The 19348-nt window shown below is 36.0% G+C and overlaps 1 long non-coding RNA gene across 2 annotated transcripts in view; it reads left to right on the top strand.

Annotated features, from left to right (window-relative positions):
* LOC307186845 overlaps window positions 1–19348 on the top strand; it is a 294281-nt gene that overhangs the window by 255684 nt on the left and 19249 nt on the right. For both annotated transcript variants that reach the window (XR_013828481.1, XR_013828482.1), the window contains one exon: window positions 15094–15177. This is a non-coding gene — a long non-coding RNA (uncharacterized lncRNA). The remainder of the gene's footprint in view (window positions 1–15093; window positions 15178–19348) is intronic.

Here is a 19348-nt window from a genome sequence, read left to right as displayed (position 1 = left end):
CAGCACCACTTATTGAAGAGGCTGTCTTTTCTCCATTGTATATTCTTGCCTCCTTTATCAAAGGTAAGGTGACCATATGTGTGTGGGTTTATCTCTGGGCTTTCTATCCTGTTCCATTGAAATATTGATGCCTAAAACATATATCAATGAGTGAAAAGTATTTGGTAAATATAGCAGATTTAAAATAATAGAGACTAGAACTAGGTTTTAATTTTTCTTTCCCCGAAATGCGATGTACTTTTGGTTGACTGGATCTACATTAAGTGCCAAATAGAGAAATATTTTTATAAGAGGATTTAAAAAACACTTGAGAGTCTCTTTGACATAGTAAAAATTAGAAATCCAGTCAGATTGAAAAAGAAAACAGCAGAGTGTCCTTCGTCAAGTGTAACCAAAACATGCTACCAATCTTTAAATAGAGTGGTAAACCTTTCTTGAAACCTCATTAAACGTATCCTGAATGAGTAACGTATCTGTTCCCTTGGATTCTTAGTACATGCTTTTTGAAGAAATAGTATTTATTCTTTCTCCAATTAATTTCTGTCATTAGTCTTCTTTTGGAGTCCATTAGACGTTTCTGTATGGTCTGGTTCCATGCATAATTTTAAAGTTAAGGAGCTTCTCTGGATAGTTAAATGTATATGCATGCTGTCCTTCCCTACACTATTGCATCAACTAGAACATGTTTGCTCTGCTGTGCTGCATGAAGCTTTTTGTGCAACCTATTTCCAATGGCTGAATCATGTTATAAAGTCATGGGAAACTGTTTGCTTTATTTTGAGGAATCAAGGTCCAAAGTCCAGTCCTCTGAAGTTTATGCCCGTATTAGGAGGCTAACTGAATGACCTAAAAAAAGGGATTTTGTATTTTATTTAACCTTGTGAAACAGCTTAAAATTTTATTACTTAAAATTTCAATACTTTACATTTATAGTAATAACAAGTATAAACCATGGTAATAAAATCTCCAGGTCACTAGTTTTTCTAGTGAAATAGTCTAGGTTTTTTTGCTGAAAAGCCCTGGGTTTCTCATAATGAAGAGAGTGTGTTTGTGTGTGTGTGTGTGTGTGTATGTGTGTGTGTGTTATAAATCTATGAGAATTTTTATATGGCCAACATAAACTAGTTTATATTTTGAAAGTATCTATTTCCTTGAGAATTTTTCCTTTGAAGATTATGTAGCATTTTAAAATATAATCAATTTGTCTTAATTCTTATATCTCCTTGGTGTATGATATATGGTTAATTTATCCAGACCAAGAAATAATAGCTAACAACATGTATAAGAATTTATACTTTCAAAGACGTATCTCATACACTAATTACATATGATTCTCTTAATAATCATTTGAACTAAACATAGCATAAAATATTTTTGTTGCCGATTTACAGATGAGAAAACTGAGGCCTAAATAGGTGAAGATATTTGCTTAAGAATGTCGACCTTAGAAACAAAACAGTTTTTTTACCAACAAAAATGGGTTTGTTTAGGAATAGCAGAGAATTGCAATTCATGACAAGCAAGCTAAGACAAAAACCATAGGCAAGTCCAAGAAACAAAGAAGAGGAACATTATTTTATAAAGAAAAAGGAGGAAGTTGAGAGGGATTGTTTTGAACAAAATCCATTGGAGAAAAGTGAGAGTTCAGCATGATGACAGTTTCTCATTGGCTGAGTTGCTGGGATAGTTGATTTCTCATAGGAGATACAGTGTACGTCTTTTCCTCTTGAGATGTAAAATTGATGATTCTTTCCTGATGATTCTTTTTTGGATCTGTAATTAACAATTCTTGCTATAATTGACTTCAAGTGGTACTACATGAGAGCTCCCCCTTCTGGCCTCCCACCTCCATTTTAGTGAGTTTCCTTTATTAATTTTCACAAGAACATGGTAGTAAGAGGTGGAGGTAGGGCATAAATCCATATTTTCTGACTCTAAATTCTGTGTTTTGCATATAACCTGAATATTAAAAAAAAAACCCAAAAACCCAGCTGTGTTAGTCAGGATTCTCCAGAGAAACAGAACCAGTAACAGATACATAGATATATATAAAAGAAGATGTATTATAAGAAAAGGTTCATGTGATTATAGAGGTTTAGAAATCCCATGATCTGCCATTTGTAAGCTGGAGAACCAGGAAAGCCTGTGACGATGTGATTCAGTTCTTTTCCAAAGGCCCGAGAATGGGAGGCTTATGGTACAAGACCTGGTCTGAGTCAGAAGGTCCAATAACCAGGAGCACCAATGTTTGAGGGCAGGAGAATGTGATTGTTTTCAGTTCAAAGGGAGAAAATTCACCCTTCCTTCTCTTTGTTCTATTCAGCCACTAAATGGATTGGAAGATGTCCACCCACATTGGAGAAGGCCATCTTTTTTACTCAGTCTGTTGATTCAAATGCTTATCTCATCCTGAGACCGGTTCCTGTTCACCCCGGAAACCCTTAACCCAGTCAAGTTGACGCCTAAAATTAGCCATCACACCAGTATTTTTAGCATAGTCCATGATTGCTGACAGTATGCTGAGATTCATTTTTTGAAAGCTCCGTAAAGCCCTATTTCTGCCCAGAGAGCTAAACCCTCCTTACCCGTCTATTTCTTCCCCACCCAGGCTGTCTGCTCTAGTGTTCCTCTGTCCTGAGTCCTATTTTAGTAGAATCTGAGAATGCACAGTAGTGGAAAAACCCTGTGAAACTCAGTGGTAAGTTAAAACCTAGGGAGGCTAATTTGGTCAGGGAATGACTTATCTAGAATTTAAGGGCCCGCCATTGCTTGCACTGTGCCAGGTGCTTTCTATATTGTAATTCTCCTGTTACATATAACAATCTATGACTTGGCATTTGCAACCCCACTCTAGGATGAGCTGAGATATGGAAGAGTTAAATTCATTGTTGCCAAAATTCCCTTGATAGGCAGGTGGGAGTCTGGGATTCAATCCAACATCCATGTGGCCTGAAGTCTAGGATCTTTCCATTATACCAGTCTCTAGGAATATGCTTGCAAAAGTGCTTTTTCTGAGATGTGAGTTTTCTGAAGAAAGTTGTTGAGTTGTTGTTAAGTTGTTGTTTTATTGACCTTTGTTCAAAGACATAGGAACATCTGCTGCTTTTTAAACAAGGACTTTGCATCAGCTATTATTTTCACTTACCTAAATAGAAGAACTGACATATACAATGAGCCTAGAACTTCCTCACTCAGATCATAGGAAAGGATTTGCTCTGAGAAGCAATGCAAACTATGGTTATCAAACAGGACTGGATTGAAACCAAAAGCAATTTTTATGACAACTGTCAAAGAAAGTCAAGGTTAAGCTGCATTACATGATGTTGGTTTATAGATTAGCTATACTCCATAGGCAAAATATTTAATTCATGACAGTGTTTGCAACCCAAGCAATAAGGAGAGAGCTTGCAAATCATGTACTGCTGGATAAGGGCAATCAGGAAAAAAAAAAAAACAGACTGAGAACTGCTTGTTAAAATTTTAAATGGGTATCCGTCCCTTGAAAGAAATTGTTCAGAATTTCACACATAGTCACCAAAATAATATAATTTCTAATGCTCATACTAACAGTTCATAATTCATCTTTTTTAAAAATGCAAATTATCTCACTGATCTAGTAAAATTCTTTAACTCTATATTTATTTGTTTTTTTGTTTGTAGTACATGATAACTCAGTCAGATATGTTGAATCTAAAACAATGCAGATATTTTAGTAATAGACTAGTGTGAAGTCAGGGAGATGGACTGGTCTGTAACCAGTAGTGTTCACAAAATAAATCAATATCCCCAAATTTACAGAGAAACATATACAAGTAAATCTCATCTTAAATGTTCAATTTACAAGATAGACCAATTATGCTTTTTTTTCATTGTAGAAGGACCAATTGCAGTCCTTCTAATACAGCTAAAACAGATTTCAGTTTGTCAAGACAGCAGGAATATTTATAGGCAAATTTTCTGGGTTATAGTGTTAAATTTGAAGAACACTTATATTTGACTATTAATTTCATTTTTCCAATTGCTTTAAAAGAATCCCCCCTTAATCCCTCTCTCCCAAAATGTCATTCTCCTGCCTAAATTTCTAAGTAAATTTGAAAGATATTTCTATATATGCAGCGTTAAATTATGTATTGATCAAACTTAAAGTATCAGAGAAAATGTTTTCTTCCAAAGAGCAACTGGCTTAAAAAACAGGCTAGGTTGAGTACCAATCTTCAGAATGCTTGGAACTTGTATAGGACCCCTGAGGAATTTCCCTGGGTCAGACAGCTCCTCTTGTTTAGTTAATTCCCTGGGAATTATAAACCTTCTTTTTTCTATAGTGGGAAATATTAACCTTTAATGGGATGCTCTTAAGTCAGGTAATAAAACTATACTGACTCTTTGTGTTTTGTGATTAACCTTCATTTTTCAAGTGGCTAAAGGAATTGAATAAATCCTTGAGATAAAGAGGTTTCCATCAAACATCTTAATCTGCTGACAGATAGAAACTAAAAATAAATCTGGCATAAAATTTCTAGTGGAAAAGCCAAATAGAGAGACATGTTCACCAACTACCTGAGAATCCCCCAGAAGGCAATACACCTCCCATAAAGGAACAACCCTAATGTTTAAAACTACTGGTGAAACAGAATTTTCCATAAACTAAGGAAAGAATACAAATACTTTAATGATAAAACTACCAAAACATGTTTTTCAGCCTCAGGTTTATATGTAAATGAAATATGATTGTAATGTTTTGGTGCAAAAAATCCTATAGTAAAAGATCATAAGAAATGTTTTATGTAGACAAAAAAATTTATATTTTGTTTAAAAAGTTACGGGGTTGACAACTTCAAAACTAATGTTGGGAAAATTAGTTAAATGTTTGTAAAAAATAAAGTTAGATTTCTGCCTCACACAATACATATAAAACAATTCCAAGGGGATAAAAGAACTAAATGTTAAACCCACATAAGAACCACATATTAACAACCATAAAAGCAAAATGCACTGTAGTTATACACATCTATAACTTTGATTGGGGAAGATTTTTCTAAAACATAAATGCAAGCATTCATCATAAAAATATTCAGTATTTTCTGTAGAAAAGATTCCTTAAAGTTAAGAGAAATTATAAATTGGGCAACAATAAATAAAGGAAATATGAGGAAGGATTAACACTCAGAATATATAAAGAGCTCTTATAATCAATATGAAAGGACAACCAAATAGAAAGATGAATGAAAGAACAAAAAATGCATATGGTAGATAAACATATGAAAAGATAGTTTACTTCCTTGATAATAAGGGAGATAAAAATAAAAAACTGTTATATCTTTTTCTGACCCATTAGATTAGCAAAATATTTATAAGATTTTTAATATCCAGCATTGGAGAGAAAATGGATACATAAACTGTTGGTGGGAGTATTGTGTGGTAATGCCTTTTTAGAAGGCTGTTTAGCTAGAACATTTCTTATTTTAAACATTAATATCAGTATAAATTCCAGTAGTTATGATTCTAGGAATCTATTCTAAAAATCTAGTTTCTCATTATGCATAAAAGTATATGTGTTAAGAACTCAAATATGATATTACTCCTAATAGGGAGCAAAATGTTGAGATAATTTAGATTCTGGGTTCTATAGTCAGACAGAACCCAAATCCACTTAGATGAGTAATGTTCAATAAATTCTAATTCCAAATAATTATAATTAAAATTTAAAAAAAATGAAACCTAAATGTTCATCAATAAGGGAGTGTCTTAAAGAAATAAGGTGATCCACATTATGAAATATTTTGCAACCATTAAAGAAAAACATAAAGAAGATACATAACAACTAACAAGTAAAATTTTCTAAGAGCTATTGTGAAGTGAAAAAAATGAAGTTGCAGAAAACAGATGCATTTATTTTTGAATTATACATAAGTATGTATGTATACAAATGTGTTAAAGTTCTATGGGAATACAGAAGTGCATTATTTAAACATTTAATAACAAATATATATTAATGCATTATAAATATAATAAAAAGGGAAATATATTTCGTGAAATTAGTCAAATTACCATCTTTCCTTGCAGATCTTTACAGTTTGTACACAACGCTTCAATTAAAATTTTGAATTACAAAAATCAAACCATAACTTAAGTCGCTAATTTACCAAAAAAAAGACACCAGTTTTACTATAAATACCCAAAGCTTTGACTTTGTTGGGGAAGATGCCACAGACCAATTTATAATAAGTACTTATGAACAAATTCATAATTCAAATTGGTTCTCTGTGAAGGGACAAATCTGCTTTCTGAAGAGTTTAACAAGTTATAAATGTTATATTAAAATTATATTTAAGGAGAATTCCACTTACAGTATGACAGTGTGAGGAGCATTGCTGACCCCATCTCCAGGGAGCCTGGTAAAAAAAATATTTTTAAAGAAACAACCATTCAAAGTCTTTGGAAATGGCCTTAAAGGCATACAGCAAATGAAGAAACACTTATTCAAGAAAATCTACTAAAACTCACTAAGAACAGTGAGAATCTGTGGCATTTGAAACAAGATGGGTTTCCTCTCCCCTCCCCCAAGTCAGTGAAAGAGAGATGCACCTGAGAATACAGGGCTTCCTTCCCTCCCCAGCTTCCAGTTAGAAGTTTATCTTCCTGACAGGGGCAAGATGTCAGCATTTCACATCCTACCTCCACTTACCTGTTGCTGAGGCAATCTCTATCAAAACCCCAATGCTGGTTTTTTGCAGAAATGGACAAATGCTAAAATTCACATGGAATTCCAAGGGAACCCTGAATAGTAATAACATATTTGAAAAATAACAAAGCTGAAGGACTTACACTTCCTGATTTCAAAATGTACTAAAAAGTTAAAGTAATCAAAACTTGTGGTTCTGGCATAAGAATAGACAAATAGACCGATAGAATAGAATTGAGAACATAAAAATAAACTTGCCTCTATGGTCAACTGATTTTTGACAAGGATGAGGAGACCATTCAATGGGGAAAGAAAAGTCCTTGAACAAATTTTTCCAGAAAATGGTAAATCAACATGTAAAAGAATGAAACTGGACCCTTACCATGCACATATACAAAGATTTTTTAAAAAGAAAACAGAAATTGGACTTGATTAAAATTTAAACCTTTGGTTCATCAAAGGGCACTATCAAGAGAGTGAAAAGACAACCCATTCAACAAATGGTGTGGAAACAACTGGACAAACACATGCAAAATAATGAATCTAAACAAAGACCTTACACCCTTCACAAAACTTAACTCAAAATGGATCACAAACCTAAATGTAAAATAATGCAAAACTATATAAAATTCCTAGACGATAACGTAGGAGAAAACCTAGATGACCTTTGTTATGGTAATGACTTTTAAAGTACGACACCAATGGTACAATCCATGAAAAAAATAATTGACAAGCCAAACTTCATTAAAATTAAAAACTTGTGCTCTTCAAAAGACTATGTCAAGAGAATAAGACAAGCCACACAGACTGGGAGAGAATATTTGCAAAAAATATACCTGATAAAGGACTTATCCAAAACATACAAAACTCTTAAAACTCAACACTAATTAAACTCAGTAGTAAGAAAACAAACAACCCGATTTAAAAATGGACCTTAACAGTCCAAAAAAGAAATGCAGATAACATATAAGCATGTGAAAATGTACTCCATATTATATGCCAACAGGGAAATGCAAATTAAAGCAATGATGTATCATTACACATCTATTAGAATAGTCAAAATCCAGAACAGTGACTACAACAAATGCTGGCAAGAATGTAGAGCAATAAGAATTCTCATTCATTGCTAATGGGATGCAAAATGTTACAGCCACTTTGGAAGACTGTTTGGTTGTCTCTTACAGAATTAAACATACTCTGACCAAATTATCCAGCACTGCACTCCTAGGTTTTATCCAAGCAAGTTGAAAACTTCTTTCTGCACAGAACCTGCATACTGATGCTTATATTCATAATTGACAAAACTTGAAAGCAATCAAATGTCCTCCAGTAGGTGAATGTACAGATAAACTGTTCCATCCAGACAGTGGAATATTATCCAGCACTGCAAATAAGTGAGCTATCAAACCATGAAAAGACATCGAGGAAACTTGAATGCAGATTACTAAGTGAAAGAAGTCAACCTGAAAAGGCTGCGTACTACATGGTTCCAACCATAGGACATTCTGGAAAAGGCAAAGCTATGGAAACAATAAAAAGATCAGGGGGTGCCAGAGGTTATGGGGAGGGTGGGATGAATAGGTAGAGCGTTAGGATTTTTAGGACAGTGAAAATACTTTGTGTGATACCATAATGATGGATACGTGTTGTTATAGATTTGTCCAAATCCACAGAATGTGCAAGAAGAGTGAATTGCAGAATAAGTTATGATCTTTATGTGATTATGATGTATTAATGTAGGTTCACCCATTGTCACTAATGTACCACTCTCATGAGGGACATTGATGATGAGGGAGGCTGTGCATGTGTGGGGACAGGGAACACATGGAAAAACCTCTGTACCTTCCCCTCGATTTTGCTGTCAACCTAAAACTGCTCTAAAAAAAAAGGTCTAAATTAAAAAAAAAAAAAAAGACAACTTACAGAATGGGAGAAAATATTTGTAAATCATACCTCTAATGTGGGATTAATATCCAAAAGATGTGACAGCTGTGACAACTCAGTAACCCAAAATAAGTAAAAAGAGTTTGAGGGCTTGAATAAGATATTTTCCAAAAAGATATACAAACACACAAATGGCAAATAAGCACATGAAAAGATGCTTAATGTAATTAGTCTTGAGTAAAATGCAAGTCAAAACTACCATGAGATATATATCACACCCATTAGGATGTCTATTATTTTTTAAAAAACTAACAGCAAATAACAAGTGTTGGTGAGAATCTGGAGAAATTGGAACCATCATGCACTGCTGGTGGGAATACATAATAAATGGTGCAGCCGTTGTAGAAAACAGTTTGGTTTCTCCTCAAAAAGTTAAACCTAGAAGTACCATGTGACCTAGTAATTATACTTCCAGGTATATATGCAAAAGATTTGAAAACTGGGGCTCAAACAAAGACTTGTTTGCCAATGTTCATAGCAATATTACTCACAAAAGCCAAAAGATGAAAACAACACAGTGCCCATCAACAGATGAATGGATAAACAAAATGTGGTATGTAGATACAATGGAATATGCTCAGCCATTAAGAGAAATTAAGCTCTGATACATGCAACAACCTTGGAAACATTTTGCTAAATAAAGTAAGCCAGACACAAAAGACAAATATTGCATTTTTATGACTCCATTTATATGAAATATCTGGAATAGGCAAATTTATAGAGACAGAAAGTGGATTCGAGTTTATCAGAGGTTGGGGGTAGGGCAGACTGGGGGGTGAGGTATTTCTTAATGGGTACGATATTACTGTTTGGAGTGATGAAAAACTTTGGAAATTGAGTGGTGATGGTTGCACAATATTGAGGATGTAATTCATGTCACTGACTTGTACACTTAAAAGTGACTAAAATAGAAAATTTTGTTATAGATATTTTAGCATAATAAAAATAGTTTTAAAAAAATCAAAAACTATACTATAGAAAACACTATTTAAAGAATGGAAAGAAAACCCACAGGCTGGGAGAAATTTGTAAAACATATATCTGATAAATTATATATATCCAAAATACACAAGTAACACTTAAAACTCAACCAAAAGAAAACAAATAGCCCAATTTTAAAATAGACAAAAGATCTGAACAGACACTTCAACAAAGAAAATATGCAAATGGAAAATAAGCAAGAGAAAAGATTATCAGCATTATTTATCACTAAGGAATTACAAATTAAAACAATAATGAAATATTACTATACACTTATTAAAATGGAGAAAATCCAAAACACTGACAACACGAAATGTTTGTGATGATGTGGAGCAACAGAAACTCTTATTCATTGCTGGTGGTGATGCAAAATGGTACAGCCACTTCAGATGATACTTTGACAGTTTCTTGCAAAGCTAAATATAGGCTTACCATAAGATTCACCAATTGCTCTCCTAGGTATTTCCTCAAATAAGTTGAAAACATACTCATAAAACCATACACACAAACATTTAGAAGGACTTTATTTATGATCATCAAAAACTGAGCACAGGGCTTCCCTGGTGGTGCAGTGGTTGAGGGTCTGCCTGCCGATGCAGGGGACACGGGTTCGTGCCCCGGTCAGGGAGGGTCCCACATGCCGCGGAGCGGCTGGGCCCGTGAGCCGTGGCCGCTGAGCCAGCGAGTCCGGAGCCTGTGCTCCGCGGCGGGAGGGGCCACAGCAGTGAGAGGCCCGCGTACCGCAAAAAACAAAAAAACAAAAAAAAAAACAAAACTGAGCACAACCAAGATTTCCTTCAGTTGGTGACAGGATAAACTTGGCACATCATTAAAAGGAATATTATCCAGCTATGAAAAGAAATGAGCTAATAAGCCATGAAAAGACATGGAGGAAACTTAAATGCCTATTGCTAAGTGAAAGAAGCCAGCGTGACAAAGCTTCATATTGTATGCTTCCATAGGAATATGACATTTGGAAAATGCAAAACTGTAGTGATGGTAAGCAGATCAGTATGTTGCCAGGAGTTCTGTGGGTGGCAGAGGAGAGCTGGTTGAATAGGCAAAACATAGGAATTTTCAGGACAGTGTAACTAATTTTGTACGATACAGCAGTGGTGAATACAAGATGTTCAGCATCTGTCAAAATCCACAGACTTTTATAGCACAAAGAATAAATCTTAATGTATACCAATTTTAATAAATCATTTAGGAGTTTGGGGGAATCCCAGAAAGGAATGCAGAAACTGAGAAAAGAATTTAAATGTATTACAAATCCCAGTTGTGGGACATTCTGCAAAATGTCTGACCAATAATCTGCAAAACTGTCAAGGTCATCGAAAACAAGAGTCTGAGAGACTGTGAAAACCAAGAGAAGCCTAAGGAGACATGACCATTAAATGTGATGTGGTATCACTGATTAGATCCTAGAACAGGAAAAGGAAATTAGAACACAGTTAAGAAAGATAAAAGACAAACCAAGAACTGGGAGAAAATATGTGCAATACACATTTCTGATAAAGAACTTCTATCTAAAATAATACAAATAACTCTTAAAACTCAACAACAACAAACAAGAACTAAATTTAAAAACTGGGCAGGGGTACATTAAAACTCTGGGTGCTATATTTGCAATAACTCTATAAATCTAAAACTGTTCTAAAATAAAAGTTTATTTTTAAAGAATTCTTAATAGTTTCATATCCACTTAAAAAACAATCCAAATATAAGGTTTCATTTCATGTTAGAATAAACAGGTTGGGACAAAGCAATTAAGTTCATTTATGTTGCATTATTCCCAAAGAATGAATGATAGGCTCCTGCTTGTTTTATTTTTCCCTAAAGCCAAGGGATATGTGTGTGTTTGGGGGTGGGGAGAGGACAGTGGAGGAGATAATATATAACATTTTTTTTGATTTTATTATGCTGTTTTTTCACTTTTTAAATTTCCAAAGCCAGAATGTATTCTACAATAGATGGGAAGATTTAATATGGTAGAGTTTTTGTTTAGTTTGCTTTGTTTTCCTTTCTGAAAAGCAGTTACTAAATCAGTTGTGTATCTTACAATCCATGCTATTTTATAATTGAAGAAAGATGGTATATGAACTCCATACAAGTGTAAAGAAAAATAATGTCCTTACTAAAAGAATCTTTTGGTTCCTGTTTCAGTTCATATGACAGGCTAGCTTTTCCCCGAGGAGGAAGTTTCATTTGTTTGTTTTTATACTCACAATGGTACTTTGTGAGTGCACAGGTCAAGGTTTGCTGAACACAGTTTTCCACTTTACCTTTAAATACTGTTTTACATGCATGTGCCCAAGGCCTTCTAACTGTCACTAGCCAAGTTAAGAAATACTTCAAGCTGGTGGTAGCTAAATGGCTTATACTTTTTGGTTTCATATCAATCCCGTAGATAATTGAGTGTGATAGTTGGATAATATCAATACTGAAACCTGTCCCAAACCTCAGCAAAAGTGCAAAATAGTTGAAATTTGCATTATTTGCTAGGCACACTCTCTTATACATGAAGATAACCGTCCATTCTCTCCTTAAAGCCCTTAGCTGTCCATGTGACTCCTTGAAGTGGGTAGCCTTCTACTCCCCTCAGGAAAAGATTTTAATCTTCAAATTTCCTCTCTGAGTTCTCTCATCTGTAGTTTTTCTTTTAGAGACTCCTCCATACCTTCAGAACTTACAGATATGATCGTTGACAATGTACTAATACTAATATATTAATACAGGGTCAGCAAATTACTGCTATGGGCCAAACCAGCTTGCTGCTTGTTTTTGTAAATAAAGTTTTATTGGAATGCACCCACACTCATTTGTTTAACATTGTCTATGGTTGCTTTTGCTCTGCAGTGGCAAGCAAAGGTGAGTATTTGCAACAGAGACCACACAGCCCAAAAAGTCTATCTGGCCTCTTACATAAAAAGTTTCCTGACTCATGTTTTAATCTATCATTTGTGTTGGGATATAGGAAAAGGGTCTTGTAGAAACAACCCATTAAGCAAAAGTTGTGATAATAATGTTGAGATAGAGTTTATGAAATGGAGAATTCTGAAAGTAAAGTCAGCCAGTATTTCGACAAGATACCTTACCCATATCATGCTATACTTAGGACTGAGATTGAGAAATATTGGTCAGATTGCAGCAAGATTTGGTGAATTTCATAAATGTTATTTTCTAAATAGTTCATGTGAATCCAGATAATGATCATTTAGTGGTGTACTTTTTTCTTTCACTTTTTTTTCATTTTTAATGACATTTATTTGTTTTCTTTCTAATTTTACAAAAAATGCATGTTTATGGCAGACAGCTAGAAGTACATAAAAACATAAAGTAAAAATTAACAATCATCCATTATCCCGACCCGCCAGAGATAACTGTCATTAGTGTTTTGATGAATTTCCTCCCAGTATTTACGTATTTTTTTAATTGAAGTATAATTGACCATGATATATCTAGTTACCATCTGTCACCATACAAAAGTATTACAATATAACTGACTCTATCCCCCGTGCTGTACATTTCATCCCTGTGACTCCTTTATTTTGTAACTGGAGGTTTGTACCTCTTAATCTCCCTCACCTATTTCACTTATCCCCCCAATCCCCTTTCCTCTGGCAACTACCTATTTGTTCTTTGCATCTATGAGTCTGTCCTGTTTTGTTATGTTTGTTAATTTGTTTTGTTTTTCAGATTCAACATATAAGTGAAATCATATGGTATTTGTTTTTCTCTGTCTGACTTATCTCACTTAGCATAATACCCTCTAGGTCCATCCATGTTGTCACAAATGGCAAGATTTCATTCTTTTTTATGGCTGAGTAGTATTCCATTGTATATATACCACATCTTCTTTATTCATTCATCTATTGACAGGCACTTAGCTGAATATAATATCCACATAGTGTGTTGTGCTGAATGTTGAACCTTCAGAGAAACTCACAAATTGGAGCATGTCTAAAGGAAACCAACCAGAATGGTGAAGAGCTTGAAACTGTCACAAAAATAAAAGCAATAAGAAAGGGACTATTTAATCAGGTGTCTTCAAATGTTTGAAGGGATGACCTAAAATTTTATCCTTGCCTGTAGCACTGATCTTTGGTTCAAGATTAAATAAACAAGCAAACACACAAACAAAGGAATAAAGAAACAAACAAACCATTATAGTTGACTCAAAAGAGAATTAGCTGAATTAGGTGTACCTTCATTACGATCACGATGACAAAAGCAAGACAATGAACAGTCATTCAAGGGTTGGAAGTTCAACTAAGTTTTTCCTAAGATCCCTTCCCTAGAAAATTCTAAGATTCATAATCCTTTAGATTTCAGATGCTGTGTTGTTGATGTGGTTTAAAGAAAATGCCTCACTACAAGCATCTTTCCATAACATTCCCAATTCCTTCACAATCTAGCTCCTACCCACATATCTACCTTTGTCTTCTAGTATACAAGACTTGCATCTCACAAAACTGGGGACACTTGATCATTTCTTACCTACAAAAATAACAATTTCGTAGTGTTAAATCTAATAATATAAATTTTCTCCAAGCATGATATAAGTTTTCTCCAAGCATGCTTTAAGTACTCTAGCATCTAGGCCTATATGGTTCCATTTCTTCAACATGAGGTAATTCTCCAAGACATTCTCTCTTCACTTCTGCTCATCTAAAGACTACCTTTCTTTTAAAGTTCTGTTTACTCATTCATCCATGAAGACTTCTTTAGTGTTTCCAACAATCTGATTGTATCTACTTCTGCACAACTTTATGATTTTTCACCCAAGACAAATGATGGTATTCTATATGGTTATTTGCCTTTTCCTATAAAAGCCCTTGTTCTTATGAGTGTCATAACCCAGCTTACACCTTGCTACTGTGTGCCTTCCCACACATTAGGGGATCAACATATAGCTGCTGATGATAAAGCCAAAAAGTCCCAACCACAATGCCTCTGAATCGAACTGATTCTGAATGAAACAATATAATGAGATGATTCCTCACAGATTCTCTGACCCATGACTCACTGTGAAATGTGATTATTATACAGTTCTCATACTTTGCAGTTACCAGAGACAAAACTGAGCATTTGTAGGTACATGCATATTAGGAAGGCTTTTGGCAGTGCTGTTACTGAGGTTGTTTGTGCAGAATTATGAATTAAGTAGTTCTGCCAAGGCAGATCTAATATTCTTTTCTGTGCAGTGAAGTAAATCTTCAGTTTCTACATTCACTTCCTTTTTCATCCCTTTCTCTCTCCGAAATTTGTTTTGCAAGAACACTATAATGCATTTATCTTTTTCCCTCAGCTTGTGAAATTAGTCATCCCTGGGATGCAGAATTGAGAGGTGTCCTATTACACCCATGGGATTACAGGCTTTATGAATCACTCTGACATGAGAAAAATGTTTGTATAAGGAACACTAGATTTATGTGAAAAGGGTACAAAGACTTTTTAATAACCCTGGCTCTCGGTTTGGACAGGTCTACAAGGGAGAATTTCTATACATGCAGCCTGCAAATTACGTATTGCTGGCAACATTTAAATGTGAAAATACCCTCATGCAGGTAGATGCTTTTTTGTTTTTTTTGTTTGTTTGTTTGTTTGTTTTTTGCGGTACGTGGGCCTCTCACTGCTGTGGCCTCTCCCGTTGCGGAGCACAGGCTCCGGACACGCAGGCTCAGCGGCCATGGCCCACGGGCCCAGCCTCTCTGCGGCATGTGGGATCTTCCCAGACCGGGGCACGAACCGGTGTCCCCTGCATCAGCAGGCGGGCTCTCAACCACTGCGCCACCAGGGAAGCCCAGGTAGGTGCTTTTTAACTGAGAATTTACAGTGCACATTTTCATTGGTTTCTCCCCCTCAGAAACATAAGACTTTAACACGTTGGAAGGGAATGTCTTTAAACCTCAGATCAGTGCGTGGCAGACCTTTAAAACTGGAATTACAGTTTCCGCAAGCATAGGGACATATGTGGCGTAGAAAAGAAATAATTTTCTTTAAAGAAAAACTAGTAGGATGAGTTGCCCGAGAGTGAATATGAAATGCTCTGCACATCTTTCAGAATGCCACAGCAACTTTCTAAAACTTGGATGGTTAGCTATATTCTACTTGAAATCAGGGGTTTCGTTTTATTAGCCAGAAGTTCTAGAGTTCTAAATTCATTATGGTCAAGACATTGTGTATGTGTGTATTTGTCTGTGTGTGTGGTGTTTATAATTTAATTTACATTCACTAAAATAAGTTTTAGTTTATTAAGAAAAAAATTTGAGAACACTGGTGGCTCCTTGTTAGTCAGGAACCACTGGAATTTCACTAAATGATTTTTAGTCTAGTGAGGTGCTTTCTTAAATGAAATGGCCAATACTGGTGACTTGGAGTTTTGGACCTAAGAAAAGTGTGGTTTGTGGTTAAAAACCCTAAGACTTCTAGTTCTCTAAAAGGTCCTCTTTGGTGCTCCTTTTCTCTCCATCTTGCTTTTGAAGTGTTCTAACATATTTACTTTTCAAAAACTGCTTTCATGAAAATATCTGAAGCTCTTTCACATCAATGGAAATGACTCATTGAATAAAATACCTGAGCTGCAATGGGGATTTGAATCCAATCAAATCCAACTCCTTGATAATTCTAGAGAAACAAGACATCGTCCAAAGAAGTTGTATGCAACCAAATTATTGAATATCTAGACTCATGAAAAGTATGTCATTCCTTCTCACCACTGCCCTTTTAACTCTGTTGTATCAAATACTTCTTCCCTGTTCTGGGATAAACTCTTAGGTTGAAAGTATTGCTTTTCCAGCTCCTATTAGATATTAATGAATAGTGTGAGTGAATAGTCTAATTTTTCAGCCATTAAAAAGCTTGATGTTTGTTTCTCACAGTTCTGGAGGCTGAGACGTCTAGGATCAGGGTGCCGGTCAATTTGGTTCCTGGATAGGGTACTCTTCCTGGCGTGCAGATCCACACCTTCTTGTGTCTACACCTGGCAGAGAGAAAAAAAGAGAGAGACTGCTCTCTCTCTTCCTCTTTTTGTAAGATCCCCAATCCAAATGAATTAAACCCCACTCTTATGACCTCATTTAACCTTAATACCTCCTAAAAGCCCTGTCTTCAAATAAGCCCCATTGTCACTTTGGGGGTTACTGCTTCAACAGGTGAATCTGTGGGCACGATGGGGATGGGAGGCATAATGCAGTTCGTATCAATTCCAAAGCTTCACTCTTTTGTCTAATTCATAACTAAAGTTTTGGGAAGGGATCAGCTTTGCTCAGGTCTATTTGATGATTCTTCCTGGCTTTTGCATTCCTCTCCCATCACAAAGCTGTCCCTTTTATCTGGGGGAGGGGGTACAGATAGAAAAAAAAAGAAGGGGAAGTGGTATCATGTAGTTCTCTCTTAGCTGTCCATGCATGTGGGCAGATCTTCAAAAGTTAGTAATTATTAGGGTGTCTTTGAGGGTTCTTCAAAGACACCTGCCATTATCAAGAGATCCCGCTGCAGACTCCATGTGGCATGATGTCTCCTCTAGTTGACTGTGTATGACACCTTCCTCAGTCCCTGCTTCCAGATGTTGCGTAGAGGCTCTCCCTGCTGTGTCCCTTGCCCCTCTAATGACCTTCTTATTCCCGCTCCCCTTTCAGATAACTCAAATCCAACTTTCTCTGTGTGTCCTCAGAAATATCTACTAGCTTGTGAGAAACAATAATCCTGTTGCAAGCACTTAAGAAACTCCAATATTTTATTATCACACAACTTCTTTGAATTATTTCCACAGAACCACAGAAAAATTAGTTACACAACAATGAACACTCAGTAAGTGGTAGAGATGAGATTTGAACTAAAGCAGAAGCACTTCAGTCAGAACATACATGCTTAACCATCCTACCACGCTGAGGGAGCAACCAGGGGTGTTTCTTTCCCTCTAAGTCTGTCCTCACTCTGTCATCTGAGGCAGCTCTAGTCTCGGTTACCTTTCCAGGCATAAGTCAGAAAACCCAACCCAAGGAGCAGGTGCTAGGCTCTGCAAGGATTCCCTAGGAGCCTGCCTCACCAGATTTGTGTGAAAAGTACCACCTGCTCTCCCTTGTGAGGAAGAGGAGAAAACCAGGATCATAATATCTCTGAAGAAATTCTCCTTGATGAACTCTCATAGGGTCCACATAGTTTTGCTGGGCTAAAGATCAAGGAAGAAATTTGGGAACCCCTCATTTGTAAATCCTATTCAGATGGCCTAGAACCCCCCATTAGAACATCAGGGTCCTTGGTACCTGACACTTTCAGCTTTGAGGTCTCAGCTGAAACTGCCGAGAGAGGAAACATCCCATTTTAACGTTCTGTTTAGCAAATTGCTCAGCATCATACAAACAGCTATTGCAAAGCCAGAAAGTCGTCACCTGTCTCGAAACAAATTAAGTTATTAAATCTTTTTTATTAGAAAACATTTTTTTTCAGGGATCAAACCTAAAGGGTAAAATGGCAATGTATGTGGGTATATTCCTGTGGGGTGTTTATGTGTATGTGTTTAATGTCTGCTATCCTTTCTCCCTTTTTCTAATAACAGCAACCTGATTTTCTTCTAAGGAACTTCTCTGCCCGTACCTTGGGCTATGTAATTCAGGCAAGGTGTTCCCAGTTCCCATAGTTCTAGGGATGAATATGTGAACTCAGTCCAGCCAATCATCAAATTCTATTTCTCTGACAGCAATAACTGGCTGAGGGATTTACAAGTGACATGATTTAGTTCAGTGAGAACTTCCTTAGACTTATTCTGGAATTTTTGGAAAGCAAGTGCTTTATTTATTCTGGGCTTACTAAACTGGTTGAATCTAATTGGTAGTCGATTTTACCACCAATGGAGGTGACCTACCTAAGTAAGAAGCCAAAACATAGAAAACAGTCCAAAAAGAGAAAAAGAATCATGTTGGTGTAATCAGAAACACTAGATCCAGTCATGTCAGATGCAAAAGACCTGAAATTTTCAATTGTATTGAATTAATACATTCATTTATCAATCCACTCACAACTAAAAGATCATAATCAAGTATTGTTTTCAACATTAGTGAAAGATAAACAGTTTTCACGGGGGCTATCATTAAGTGTTGATTGATCTTCCTGACACTCCTGAAATCACATTTCACATGCAGTTGATTTCCCTATACCTATGCTCCAGGCACCATCAATGCCCTATCTACATCTCTTTGGTAATCTCATTTGTTCAGAATGATTGGCTTCCACCTTCAAAGACCCAAGTCTCTGCTTGAGGGTTTCAGGCCATGGAAGATTTTTCTGCTCATTTGTTGATAGGTCAGGATTTCTGGGCAGTTTATGCCTCCTGGGGGCAGTCTCCAACAAATGACTGTCAGAAGGTAGTAGATAAATACCCTAGTTCCCTCACAACTTATCTGAGATGACACACAGCCTACCAGAGGTCCCTAGCTAGATTGAGCCGCTATACTCACAGAGGTAGCCTGCTCAACAATAAACTATTATTATTGGCTTCCTTTTTTATCCCAATTCACCAGTTGCCACTTCCATATTGGTTTCTTGAGATCACCTCCCAAATAAACTACATGCACTCAGGGTCTATTGGGGGGAAATTCAATCAGAGACACTTTGCCTTGGCTATATGTCCTCCAACACACATACATGTGTAGTGGTGATTATTCATACTATCACTGTACATAGACAGGCATCACTACCCTTGGGTTTCAAAAGCACCTCAAGTACCACTTCACCCCT

This window comes from Stenella coeruleoalba, assembly GCF_951394435.1.
Source record: "Stenella coeruleoalba genome assembly, chromosome: 5".
In the NCBI taxonomy this organism is placed as follows: Eukaryota; Metazoa; Chordata; class Mammalia; order Artiodactyla; family Delphinidae; genus Stenella; species Stenella coeruleoalba.
Note: the sequence above shows the minus strand (reverse complement) of the source record. Positions and strands in the feature narration are given on the sequence as shown.